The sequence below is a fragment of the Macaca fascicularis genome, chromosome 3 (assembly GCF_037993035.2).
Source record: "Macaca fascicularis isolate 582-1 chromosome 3, T2T-MFA8v1.1".
Classification (NCBI taxonomy): Eukaryota; Metazoa; Chordata; class Mammalia; order Primates; family Cercopithecidae; genus Macaca; species Macaca fascicularis.
This window is the reverse complement of record NC_088377.1, coordinates 94881081-94895549: the sequence shown is the minus strand read 5'-3', so window position 1 is coordinate 94895549 and position 14469 is coordinate 94881081. Positions and strand designations below refer to the sequence as shown.

At 43.0% G+C, this 14469-nt stretch overlaps 1 long non-coding RNA gene across 1 annotated transcript in view; it reads left to right on the top strand.

Moving 5' to 3' along the window:
* Positions 1-14469, top strand: part of LOC107129163 (uncharacterized) — a 69543-nt gene that overhangs the window by 28308 nt on the left and 26766 nt on the right. The window contains exon 2 of the long non-coding RNA XR_001489346.4: positions 13004-13104. This is a non-coding gene — a long non-coding RNA (uncharacterized lncRNA). The remainder of the gene's footprint in view (positions 1-13003; positions 13105-14469) is intronic.

The following is a 14469-nucleotide window of genomic DNA, read 5'->3' as shown; positions in this document are numbered from 1 at the left end:
TTGGTGATGAAAACAGAGATACCTGATGGCTGTGAAGGCTGACAGTAGGAACACAACAGGGCAGAAGGCTGCTTGTGGGATCTGGGGTCGGAGGCATATATAAGACCAGCATCTTCTCCTGGTACCTCTGACTCTATCTGCTCCGTGCTCTGTTCTTTCTACCTTGCAGCTTCCTCTGTTTGCTCAGTGTCTCTGATCCTCTATTGCTTAGACTTACACTTGGCACTTTCCAGCCACCTAACCTGTTTCTTGCTATATGTTGCCTCCCCTCCAACTGCATTTTGGCAAATTCTTTCCAGGTATTTCAGTTCAAATTCTCAAGGGAAATAATTTGATCATACGAGGACCTTACCTTTTCATTGGGCCAATGGAAGATTGCTGTCTAGCCTCTTATTGGTGCTCCCAGATCATGTGATCTTTGGTCATGTGACTTTCATGGACCCAATAATCTGTGACTCAGGTATCACAAGGTACAAATCATGGCCCAGGCAGCAAAGGACTGAGGGCTGGGCCGATTTTTTGTAAATAGAGTTTAGACGGGGCTGGCAATTTCCAGGGTACAGGCTTTCCTCATCTTATCCTGAAAGGGATCTAGATATAAAAGTCAAGTGAAGAGCTTCAGGGGGTTGGAGGCCACAGGACACGGAGCTACAGAGTCAGTAGCCAGCCTCCTGGATTCAATCTTGAAAAGTGAGAATGAGTGAAGCCAGAGTCACAGAGAATTGAAGCTGACCTCCTTGAAAACAAGACCAAAGAAGTGTGTTCAGAAGCCAAAAATGAGCTGGAGACCTTGTAGAGGCTCAGCCCAACATATCAAAACATTGTCAGGAAGAGGAGGCTGAGGCCTTGCTGGAAGCGGCGGGTGTGAAAGGGCAGGAAAGGAAAGCTCTCAGCTGTGAATGTGCGTTGTGCTTGTGGAAGCAAATTGGCCTGCCATAGCCTGCCACACTGCACATCAAGGGTCATGGCACTGTGTGAATTCCATTTGCAGGTCCCCTTTTTAAAAGGCAAAGCTGGCCTTCCTGGCTCTAATGGAGAAGAGAAGCTTCAAGTTTACAGCTGCAGAGGAGGACGTTTCCCTGGCACTTGGGAGACTTTGATTGTCCGGGCTGGGTACCACATTGCTATTGTGGTCCTCAAGGCCCCTGCCCAATGCCACTTCCTTCGCATTTTCTGTACTCCACTGCTTGGTCACGTTTACCAAAGATTTCTTATGTTTGAATAGCCGTATGTGGCATTAAGAGTGACTTGACTTAAAAGCTAATTCAATAAAACTTCTGGAAGAAAATAAAGAATACTTGCACAACCTGGGGATGAGCAGAGATTCCACAGACAGGACACTAAAACACTAACCATAAAAGAATAAAAATAATAAATTGGACTTCATCAAAATTAAAAGATTTTGCTCATTAAAAGACACCATTGAAAACATGAAATGAAAGCCAAAGACTGAAATGAATATCCCAATGTGTATGCTTAATAAAGGACTTGCATCCAGAATACAGGCATACCTTGTTTCAGTGCACTTTGCTCCATTCCATTTCATAGATATTGTGATTTTTACATATTGAAAGTTTGTGGCAACCCTGAATCGAGCTAGTCTATTGGCACCATGCTTCCAACAGCATGCGCTCATTTTGTGTAATTCCTGCAGTATCTCATACTTCTTCATTGTTATTATACGTGTCTGGTGCTATGTGATCAATGATATTTGATGTTACCATTCTAATTGCTTTGGGGTGCCACAGACTGTGCCCAAATAAGATGGCAAACTTAATTGACAAATGTTGTGTGTGTTCTGACTTCTCCACCAACCAGATGTTTCCCCATCTCTCTCTCTCTCTCTCTCTTTCTCTCTCTCCTTCCCCACCCCCCCTTCTGGCCTCTCTATTCCCTAGACACAAAATTTTGAAATTAGGTCCGTTAATAACTCTACAATGGCCTCTAAGTGTTCAAAGTCAAGAGTTGCACATCTCTCACTTTCAATCAAAAGCTAGAAATGGTTAAACTTAGGGAGGAAGGCATCTCAAAAGCTAAGATAGGCTCAGAGCTATAGGCCTCTTGTGCCAAACAGTTAGCCAAGTTCTGAATACAAAGGAAAAGCTATTGAAGTAAATTAAAAGGGCTACTCTAGTGAACATATGAAAAGGAAGTGAAACAGCCTTATTGTTGACATAGAGAACGTTTGAGTGATTTGGATAGCAGATCAAACCAGCCACAACATTCCGTTTAGCCAAAGCCTGATCCAGAGCAAGGCCCTAACTCTCATCACTTCTATGAAGGCCAAGAGAGGTGAGGAACCTGCAGAAGTTGGAAGCTAGCAGAGGTTGATTGGTTCATGAGGTTTAAGGAAAGAAGCCATCTCTGTAACATAAAAGTGCAAGGTGAAGTAGCAAGTACTAATGTAGAATTTATAACAAGTTATCCAGAAGATCTAGCTAAGATCATTGATGAAGGTAAATACACTAAACAACAAGTTCTTGATATAGACAAAGCAGCTTTATATTAGAAGAAGATGCCAGCTAGGACTTTCATAGCTAGAGAAGATAAGTCAATGCCTGGCTTCAAAGCTGCAAAGGACAGGCTGACTCTCTTCTTAGAAGCTAATGCAGCTGTTGATTTTAAGTTCAAGCCAGTGCTCGTTTATCACGCTGAAAATCCTAGAGCCCTTAAGAATGATGCTAAATCTGTTGTGCCTGGGCTCCAGAAATGGCATAGCAAAGTCTGGATGACAGCACATCTGTTCATAGCACATTTGTTCATAGATAATTGAATTTTAGGCCCACTGTTGAGACCTATGGTTCAGAAAAAAAGATTCCTTTCAAAATCTTACTGCTCATTGACAATGTACTTGGCCACCCAAGAGTTCTGATGACGATGTACAAGGACTTTAAGGTTGTTTTCACACCTGCTAACACAACATCCATCTGCAACTAATGAACCCATGGACCAAGGAGATATTTTGACTGTCAAGTTTTATTATTTAAAAAATACATTTTGTAAGGCTCTAGTTGCCATAGAGAGTGATTTCTTCTGATGGATCTGGCAAAGTAAATTGAAAACCTTCTGGAAAAGATTGACCATTCTAGATACTATTAAGAATATTTGTGATTCATGAATATTTGTGATTCATGGGGAAGAGGTCAAAATATCAACATCGTATTAGAGTTCGCCAGAGGGATAGAACTGGTAGGATATATGTCTATATATAAGGGAGCTTATTAAGGAGAGGTGGGTCACACGATCACAAGCTGAAGTCCCACGATAGGTCATCTGCAAGCTGGGGAAGAGAGAAGCCAATAGTGTCTCAATCTGAGTCCAAAAGCCTCAAAAGCAGGGAAGTCAACAGTGCAGCCTTCAGTCTGTGGCTGAAGGTTTGAGAGCCCCCAGCAAACCACTAGTTTAAATCCAAGAGTCCAAAGGCCAAAGAACCTGGAATCTGATGTCCAAAGATAGGAGTAATGGGAGGAGGCATCTGGCATGGGAGAAAGATGAAAGCCAGAACTCAGCAAGCCAGCTCATCCCACCTTCTGCCTGTTTTGTTCTAGCTGCAATGGCAGCTGATTGGATGGGGCCCACCCACATTGAGGGCGGGTCTTCCTTTCACAGTCCACTGACTCAAATGTCAGTCTCCTCTGTCAACACCCTGATAGACACACCCAGAAACAATACCTTACTAGCTATCTAGGCATCCTTCAGCCTAATCAAGTTGACTCCTGATATTAACCATCACAAATATTAACAGGAGTTTAGAAGAAGTTGATTCCAGCCCTCATGGATGATTTTGAGGGGATCAAGACTTAAATGGAGGAAGGAACTGCAGATGTGGTGGAACTAGCAAGAGAGCTAGAGCAAGAAATGGCGCCTAAAAATGTGACTGAATTGCTGCAGTCTCAGGATAAAACTTGAACAGATGAGGAGTTGCTTCTTATGGATGAGCAAAGAAAGTAGTTTCTTGATGTGGAATCCACTCCTGATGAAGATTCTGTGAACATTGTTAAAATGACGACAAATAATTTAAAATGCAAAACTAAGTTGGTAAGGCTGTGGCAGACTTTGAAAGGATTAACTGTAGTTTAGATGGAAGTTCTACTGTGGGTGAAGTGCTACCAAACAGCATCTTATGTTACAGAGAAATTTTTCATGAACGGGAAATCAGTCAATCAATGCAGCAAACTTTACTCTCTTATTTTTAGGAGTTGCCACAGTCACTTGATCAGTCAGTAGCTATCAATATTGAGGCAAGACCCTCCACCAGCAGAAAGATTATGACTCAAATGTTTGAGGTGGTTGGTAAGCTAATTACTCTGGTTGATCATAATACATTGTATATATGTACTAAAATATTACACTATACCCTATAAATATGTACAATTGTTTCATGTCAATTTAAAATAATAAAAGCAAAAATAAAAAAGATTACAACTAACTGAAGCCTCAGATGATTGTTAGCATTTCTTAGCAATAAAGTATTTTTAAATTAAGGTATGTAAATTGTTTTGTTAGAGAATGCTGTTGCACATTTAGTAGACTACAATGTAAACATAACTTTTATATGCACTGGAAAACCAAGAAATTTGTGTGACTTGCTTTATTATGATATTTGCATTATTGTGGTGATCTGGAACCAAACCCACTATCTCTGAGGTATGCTTGTGTATTAAGAACTACCAACAAATCATAATAAAAAGACAAACAATACAATAAAAAAGCTAAAGACTTGAATAGACATTTTCCAAACACACAAATTGTCTAGGAACACATGCAAACTCTTCATTATTCATCAGGAAAATTCAAATGAGAAACTACAGTGTGTTATCACTTTACAATCACTAAGATGGCTGTAATTACAAAGACTGACGATACCAAAAGTGTGTCAACTGGATGTAGACAAATTGAGCTCTCATATATTACTGGTGGGAGTGCAAAAGGGGACAATTACTTTGGATGACTGTTGATCAGTTCTTTAACTGTTAAGAATACACATTCCCTGGGAGGCTGAGATGGGTGGATCACCTGAGGTCAGGAGTTCGAGACCAGCCTGCCCAGCATAGCGAAACCCTGTCTCTACTAAAAATACAAAAATTAGCCGAGCGTGGTGGGTGCCTATAATCCCAGCTACTTGGGAGGCTGAAGCAGGAGAATCGCTTGAACCTGGGAGGTGGAGATCGCAGTGAGCCCAGATCACGCCACTGCACTCCAGCCTGGGCAAAAGAGCAAAACTCTGTCAAAAAACAAACAAACAAAAAACACCACATTCCCAAGGAATGAACTATTGATACATACAACAACATCAATGAATCTCGGAAAAATTATGTTGAATGAAAAAGAAAAACATCCTCCCAAAAGAGTACATATTATATGATTCCATTTATTTAAGACTCTAGAAAATACAAACTATAGTAAGGGAAAACAGATCAGTGGTTGCTTGGGGGATGGGGATGAGGATATAGACAGGAGTGATTACAAAGAATACAGGGAACTTGGAGAGGATGACGAAAATGCTCATTTTAAATATGAGCCATTTGTTGCATGTCAACTATACCTCAATAAAATAGTTTATTGGTGTATTATATAGAGTGTATATAATGCATTCAATTTTTTTTTCTTTTTTGAGACAGAGTCTTGCTCTGTTGCCCAGGCTGGAGTGCAGTGGCGTGATCTCGGCTCACTGCAAGCTCCATCTCCCGGGTTCACGCCATTCTCCTGCCTCAGCCTCCTGAGTAGCTGGGACTACAGGTGCCCACCACTGCGCCTGGCTAATTTTTTGGTATTTTTAGTAGAGATGGGGTTTCATAGTGTTAGCCAGGATGGTCTTGATCTCCTGACCTCGTGATCTGCCCACTTGGGCCTCCCAAAGTGCTGGGATTACAGGCGTGAGCCACCACACCCGGCCACATTCAATTTTATTTTAAAAAGTCACTTTGTTTAAAGTGACTTGAAATAAAACAACAAAAATGAGAACACATGTTCTCTATGAGCCACCAATTCATTCCTAGATATTTATCTGAAAGAAATGAAGACATTTGTTCCTACAAAGATTTGTTCAAGAAGGCTTATGACAGTTTTATTCTTACTAGCAAGAAACTGAAAATAACTAACATGTCAATCAACAGGTAAACAGATTAACAATTTGTGGTGCATTCATACAATGGAATATGACTAACAATTTCAAAAACTGACATTCACAAAAGTCTGATTAAATCTAAAAAAGATATATCCCAAATACAAAAGATTACTTTCTTTGTGATTTCATTTATATAAAGTTGAAGAACTTTCAAAACTCACCTATTGTGATAGAATCAGAACAGTGGTTTTCTCTTGGTGGTAGGGAGGTGGGAGGTTGGGTGGCTGGAGGTTGATGACAAATGGTCTGAGAAACTTTCTAGGGTGACAGAAATGTGTTATATTTTAAGTGAGATGTTGGTTACATGATGAAGTGGATACTGTGGTGCTCTGCTTGGCTGCCCTCTTCAAGGCTGACATGCCCATTCCCTAGCTGCTAGGATAACCCACACCTGCATTTCCAACTGAGCATTGCCCTTGGCCACAGGGAACTGCCTTGCCCAGACATTTCCCTCGCCAGGGCTGGGCCATAACAAATAACTGTCCAGTGCAGAGATTCCAAGACCTGCCCTGCTTGCCTCACTTTAAGACACTACAAAGAGCCATTCCTTCTCCAAAGCTCCTCATAGAATTAGCTAAAGCCTCAGCTGCAGCATCATTGTGGATTAGCTTCTCCCTCTTTCCAATCCAGCCTTCTTCATTTATTTACAGGTTTATTGTTGAGAGTATATAACAGTAAACTTTCTGCACATAATTTTCCACTTCAGCATTTGTTTCTAGAAGATGGAACTACAATTGGTCCTAGAACGTGGAATTTAAAATGGGATTTTAAGGCTAGATAAACAGCCAGGGCTGTCAATGAGATCCTGTTTTTAGTGGGATGTGGAGCATGAACAGTCCTTAGCAGGCTGCGTGGTGTGATGGTTACAACTTGTACTGGTGGTGGATGTGGTTAGGACATCAGTGGATGGGGACATATTAGTTGGTGAACTTGAGTGGAATGAGAAAAGTTGTAACCACAAAGACTGTGGCACCAAGTGGCTGTTGCTGCATGCATGGATTCTTTGAAGATTATAACCAGCTCAGGATGATTAACCACCAGTTCATAAGAACTGGGTTTAAGAGAAGTTTGACTTCTCAGCCTAGCAAGTCTCCCTCCCAAAGGCCAGAACTCTGGTTCAGAAGGAAAGAAACCCTGATAATTGGGTGTGAAATATCTGCTACGAAAATCTTGAGTGCCTAAATAACCCTGAACCCACTTGGTGTAAGTGGCTCACTGTTACTTGTTAGAAAATAGTACCCCTCCCCTTGCTTGAAGATCATGCGAAAAGCACAAGTGAAATAATTACAAAACAATGTTTGTCCTCACTCAGGATCCCACTGCCTCTCACACTGTCCCCCTTACTGGCAATAAGACCGATAACAAGTGTCAAAGCTTGGATCTAGCTAGTATGTACTGGTGGGTCCTGGGAAGTGTGCATGGGCCCTGCCTGTGCAGGATCAAAAGAGGAGGAAATAAAGTTGGATACAGAAGAGTGTATTAGTATGGGGAACTCTCCAGTATCTAGGATTTAACACCTGGGCAAGGATCCGGAAGTCAGGGCTAATGGGTTGCTAGAATGGCTATTGGAAGCTTGAGAAAAGTGATGGCCTCCACTAAGTGAAGGAGCACCTGCAGAACTGCCGTGGCAGATAGGGAGGAAAGAATCAAAAGCCTGGAAGAATTGGGTATGCTGGAACAGGTATATTTCATAAGGCCAGGAAACTTACCAACTGACCAAGTTTGGGAGGAGGGCCCAGAGAATGTGCTAGAATTGTCATGCAGCTCAATGGTGACTGTCTTCATGGACCAGGGCTTCCAACAGGAGATGTGAATATGAAACTGAGCTCCTGAGAGCAACGGGGATGACCAGATCCCAGAATCGTAGAGGGCAGGTGGCAGCTCTTAACCATCAGAAGCAAGGTGGGCACAACTATTGCAATAAGCAGCAAAGGCAGAGTGGTGGCCTTGAGGACAGACCAATGGAGAGATGGAGGTAGTTGACAGAATATTGTGCTCCTAGGGCTGACAGAGTTGGGCAACAAACAAAAGCATTACTTAATATGTGCAACCAAAAGAAGTCAAGGATGAATGGTCAGAAGCCTGTGGACAGCAACCCCAGTGAAAATTCAATACTCCTGACTGTTCTCAGACATGGAAACAATTGACTGAAATATAGGCCAAGTCCCTTGAAAGAACAATTCTGCAAAGCCACAGCATTCATATTCAGCAGCAATTTTCCCAGTCACTTGGTAGTAATTCTCCCAGTCACTCAGTTTTTCCAGTCCTTCCTTTTGGCTACTTATTCAGATAACCATGCAACGAGGAAAGAATAATATATAGATATTTCAGAAATTATCAGATAACATAAGGTCTTGACTTAGGAGTTGACATTGATGCCCAGGAGCCTCCAAAACAACCGTGGCCTACTTGTTAGAATTACAGTGTATAAGGAACAGATAATAATTGGAGCCCTGAACCTAGTCCAGCTTGCTGCAGACTCTCTGGGCTCCTGGAACCACCCACTATCATTTTCCGAATTCCTGAACATGTAATTGGAATTGTCATACTTGGTAGTTGGCATAACCATTGCTCCTGGATTTTGCCACCCAAACTTCACTTTCTACCTTGAACCATTGTTGGTCCATGAAGAACAGCTTGGACTCAAACCCCTTGGCTCTTCTCAGTTTTAGCTGTTGAACCCACCTAGATTTAGTCTTGAAACCACATCTGCTCTGATTGGCCCAGCCAGAGAGACACATCCACTCTCAGGGGAGATTGCATACTCTTAAGCCAATGGTCTAAAGTTCCTATTCAAAAATAACCCAGACCTGGCTTGTACATCTTCCATTTTTTGTTTAAAGAGATATTAGAATGTGAGAAATGATATTGCACCCTAAGATCAAGGTTGAAAACATAGAAGAAATAGATCATGGGCTCCACCAATGCAAGTGCAATGCAAGTAAACATATTCTATATGATACACCAATAACAAACAGGAATACATAGTTACTTGGAGATGGAATGGGTAGCAGATTTGCTTTTTTTTCAGTATGATCAGTAAACAACAAAATTAGCTACCATTCTTTGAGCAACTATTATGTACCATGAGTGTTCCCGTATGCCTTCTCATCTAATCCTAATGACCACCCTGTGAGGTGAATGGCATGCCCATTTTATAAAGAAGGAAACTGAGGGTCAGAGAGCTGAGAAAAATGACCCAAAGTCATAAAGCTTGTGAGAGGCAGCCAGAATCCCAGCATGGTTTGCTGACTGTGGAACCAGTGCTTTTTCTGCCACACTAAACTGCATCCTGATTACGGAGATTTGCAACCCAAGCACCTCGGAGAAATTGCTTGGCTTCCAGCAACTGGGCTTAAGAAAATATGCCCTTTCTTTCATGTTTTTGAAGACAGAATCCATCATAAAGGGCATTCCTTTAAGACCTTCTGCTTTGAAGTGATAAAAGCTAGATTGAAGGAAGGCTCCCAGGCTCCTGATCTGGGTTCATCCCTGCCCTGGGAGCCAGGAAATGTGATTTCTTCTGCCATCTCTTTCACTTATGGTACTTGCTCTGCTTCTTGGGTCTCCAGTGATTTTTTTTTTCTTAAGAAAAGAAGATAGCTTGGGTTAATTTCCAGTTCTCCACAATTTATCTGTACTGAGCTGGAAGAGTGTTGAGTGGGAAAGGGCTTCCTTGTCCACGAGGGCCTCGCAGCTCTTCAACACCCACCACTTCTGCCTCATGTCAAAGGCAAGCAGATCGGTTTATTAAATAGCTGTCAAACCGAATGAGCGAGCACCGAGAACACACAGAGGGAAGATTGGATTAGAGGGAGAGGACATGCCACGCTAAACAAGGGCACAGATTTATGGCCTTGGCCATGCAGCCTCAGAAATGATGCCCAAGGTAGATATGTGTTGGGGGAGGCTGGTCCAAGGAAGTGAAGTACGATATTCACAGGGAAAGACTGAGGCATAAGGTGTTTCTAGTGACCATGCTTTTCCTTCCTGGCACTCAGAGCACTTGCAATTAGCATATAAGTAATGACATGTGTTTATTTGGTAAATGACTCTCTTCCTCATCAAAGTATAAGCTTACCCAGGGTAGGGGCTGCTGAAGCCTATTCACTTCTATTTTCTAGTGAAGGCACACAGCTGGCATCATGATGAGATATGCTGGGAACATTAACTCCACTGAAGACAGCAACTCCTAGACTGTCACTAACATAGAAAATACAGATGATGCTTTATTCACCAAAGGGAATTCACAAACTTGGGTTCTAACTGACACTTTCATAGATCGCCCCTGTCCACTTTTCATAGCCCCCACAGATGAGAGGCAATTTGAACTAAAGAGGAAAACAAAGTGACAGATACCTGCTAGTCAATGTCACTTTAAGCCCAGTGGAAACAGAAATTAACGATTACTGAAGCATTTTGGAAGAACTACTGGACTAGATTCTTGCCCTGGAGGGGCCTAGACTATAGCTGAGAAGAAACAGTCATGGTATTTCCCATTCCAACATCTTTCTTTTATTTGTCATCATCTGGGATTATATCTCAGTGTTCACCTCTTCTATAAGGCTTACATGTGTGGTGAGGGAAATGTCCCCACTCTTGGCTCTAGGAGCGGGGACACCTCTGCCTCAGGCTTACACTAATTGACATAATATCATCCACTCACCACAGCAATGGATGCAGTTATGGTTACATGGTCTAATTTGGGCCAATGAGAAGGGAGACTATATGGACTAAGGGTTTCCTTACTTCTCTGAGAGAACTTCCAGAACCATCATTCTTTTTCTCTCTGAATGCAGGAGAGGAAACATACTCCTTACCTCTCTCTCTCTATCTGACTCAGTTCCATATCATCCTCATATATATACTGATTGGTGGAAACTAAATGCACCCAGAACCCTAGAAGCAGGGAATCTGGGAAATGCAGTCTTTTACTTTCCAGCCTCTTCAGGATTGGAAGGTACTAGAAGGGGCTGGAATGAACACTGAATGAGCCAGTTTGCAGCATCTGCTGTATCACCTTCCTTGTTACTTTAAGAGTAGTGACTATTGGGCATGCTTTTGAAATCTACAAGAACTTCGAATAGTGAGCAAACGAGTTAAGAATATAAGTATGGGGAATTTGGACTGTCTTTGAGTAGGAAAATTACATTCATGTTTCATGTTTATTTCCTGGGTATTAATTTTAGAAAAACAATAATGTTATAAAAGTGACAAACCAGATAACTAGACGACTACTGCAACCATCTAAGTGTGAAGGGTAGTATCCTGGATGGGGCCAGTTCAGAAGGAAACAAACTCTCAGATTGAGCCATATCGCTCTTGTAGAATTGGGAGAACTTGTGGTTAGAATTTTTGTAGTTGCTTAAATCAGAGATACCCAAATGCTGATTTAAGCAGAATGGGGCTTTCTTACTAAGGCACAGTGGTGTTTGACAGAACCCTGGGCAGAGAAGCATTACTGCCAGGGCCGTCTGTCTCTCCTCTTTCCTTTCTTTCCTTCACCTTCTGCATTCTCCTTTGTATCTACAGATTGGCTTCCTCTGCCTCCCCATGTGCCTAGGGGGTGGGGAAGGTGGGGTGTGGGGAGTGGAGAGGTGGGGGGTGGAAGCAAGGCCATGACAGCTCTTGAGTTTGTGTAGCCTTCTCTCTCACTTCCATGGAAGGGACACTGCATGGTCCAGCTGGGGTTCAGGCTGACCCCTGAGCCAATCCATCAGGTCCCAGGGAGGAGGGATGGGGGCAGTTTGCAGGCACCAGGCTCACCTCTATGAATCTGAGAATGGTGATGTGAAGTATGTTAGCCTCGTGGGCGCCTGTCATTTCCGACATTGGTGCAAACGGGATGTGGATTGGCCAGGCATGAGTTAGCAAGGGAAAGGAAAGCATCCATGACGATGCAGAGGCTTCTGGTCTGAGGAACAGGATGTAGCACCACTTCTCTGGATGGGGGGGTAAGGTGCCTGGACTGAAGTGGGAGCCTTTGGAGCTAGAACAATGTGGGCTAGGGCAGAAGCAGTTGAAGACTGAGGTCACTGAGCACGGCATCGATGGCTTTACTCATGTTTGAAGTGGCCTGAAGATCCTTTCAACCCCAGTAAAATAGAGAATGGTGATATGGCCAGTTGGGGAAAAATCAGATATCTGTGAGATCAGGAAAAACCTAAGGCTCAGGGGACCTCTTAAAGCCTCCCTACAGGAGAGTCACCCCTTTTGGTCCTAGAACATAGGCCTGAGCTCCCAGACCAGACTCAAATGTAGGGAAGGCAGGGCAGAGTGGGGTCCATAGCTACTTGCATGGCTACCTGTTGGCTTTGTGCCCTGAAGAAAGAGGACATTTTAAGTGTAGGCTGAGCATGAGGAGGGAGGCTGTCATCATTTTATAAAAGTTGTGTGATTATAAGCAAAGTGGGGAGCGGGGCCCAGGGGAGCAAGAGTGGATGGCATATGCTGTTCCTCTCAACACCCATAGCAGACACGGTTAATTGGCCTAGGAGCTATTTCCCATTGAGCCCTGAGAGCATCCTTCTCAGCACGGGGCTCTGGGCAGCCTCTGACAGTCCGTCAGTACATGGGACAACCTGCATCTGCTCAACCCCATCTAGGCAATGGCTGGCAGAGGAGGCAGGTGAGTCTGGGCCAACACAGCCGAGCTATATATTTTGTGGAAAACTAAGAGGGTTGTGGCAACCATAAGTGTGATTCCAACACAAAATTTTAGCTTCAATGTGAAGGTGGCTTAACATTCTAACCAGTGTTGGCTTAGTGCTGGAGATTTTGCTAAGTGCTGGTTCACAAAATTTCATTTAATCTTCACAGCATCTCTATAGGGCTAGTTATTATTACTAATGCAACATCTCCTACTCATGTTTACAGATGAGGGAACCGAGGTCTGAAGAAGAGAAATGTCCTATCCAAGTTCACCCAGCTGGGGCCAGTTCTCCTGTTTCACCTAGAATTGGATGTTCCAACTCCTGGTGAGTGTTCTTTCCACTGCCCCAAACACAGTTTGATTTGAGACTAGATTCTTCTGCTGTTTCCCAGTAAAGAGAATTTCCCCAAACATCTGTGCCATGTGATAGCCCTTTAGGGTCTTGACTCTCCAAGTGTGGTCTTCAGATTAGTAACATCAGCATCCCATGAGTGCTTGGCACAAATGCAGAGTGTCCAGCCCAATCCCAGAGCTTCCAAACTGCATCTGCATTTAAACAAGAGCCCCTAGGATCCACGTGCACAGTAAAATTTGAGAAGCTTTTCAAGGCACCAGCCCTTCCAAGTGGTCCAACCTGGCAGAAAGGGTTCTATAGGCAAATAAGTTTGGGAAACACTGAATCCTATCCTGTTCTTTTACACATCAGCAAAGTAAAGGCTTGGAAGGGCCCTAAAGTAAATTTTTAAAACTTTGCTCGACTGGGTGTTTTCCAAATTTGCTTGTACATAGACTCTGGATTCTGTATGAATAGCATTTATTCATATCCCACGGATTTACTGTTTAACAAAAAAGTTTGACATGTGGCCACAGGCTAACCAGATGAAACCCTGTTTGTGTGTGCACTAAAAATAGTGGAAAGAAAATGCACCAAGGATTGATCTAGTAGTCAATTCTTTATCGTTCCCTTAAGGAGATAGCAGCACTGCCATTTTAAGGGCACCAATATTATAAAATGAAAAAGAACGCACTCAGAAAGGGAAAACAAAAGCAATCTGTGAGGGGAAAAAAGAAGGTCGTAATTTGGTTTGGGCAGGAGCGTTTGACCAGAGAAAAGTGGATGAAAGAATAGTTGTTTCATTAGCCTATTGCAATTTCTTATAGCCTTCCGCTCATGAACACAAAGCAGCATAAAATGGGGTCAGAGGCTATTTTCTACTGACTAGTTTACATTAGTGATCTCATTTTATTTCTACAGCAAACCTTTAAGGTAGATATTAGTATTTTCATTTTACAGATGAAGAAACAGGGACTCAGGAAGATTCAGTCATTTATTAAGACTTGTGCAGCTAATGAGCCAGAACTCAACCCCACACTTGGTGACTCAGGAGTCCAGGCCCTTTAGCCATTACATGATTTTCTGCAGAAAACAGTGGAAGCCTGAGCCCCTGAAAGACTGTGTCTGATCTCAGCCTGGAGTCCTAGGAGAGGATGCCGGAGGCCAGGCACTCTGTGAGCTGTTCTTGCGGATTGTCAATCCCCTTGTGATTGACATGCTCCTCGGCACCAGCGCCGGTATCTGTCTCTCCTCCTGCGTGGGCTGCTCTAGGGTCTGGGACATCACATGTCTGACACAGCAATTAGCTTGCTGTACTTCATCCTCCCGCTTGCCTCCAGCCCTAGCTTCCCCCCA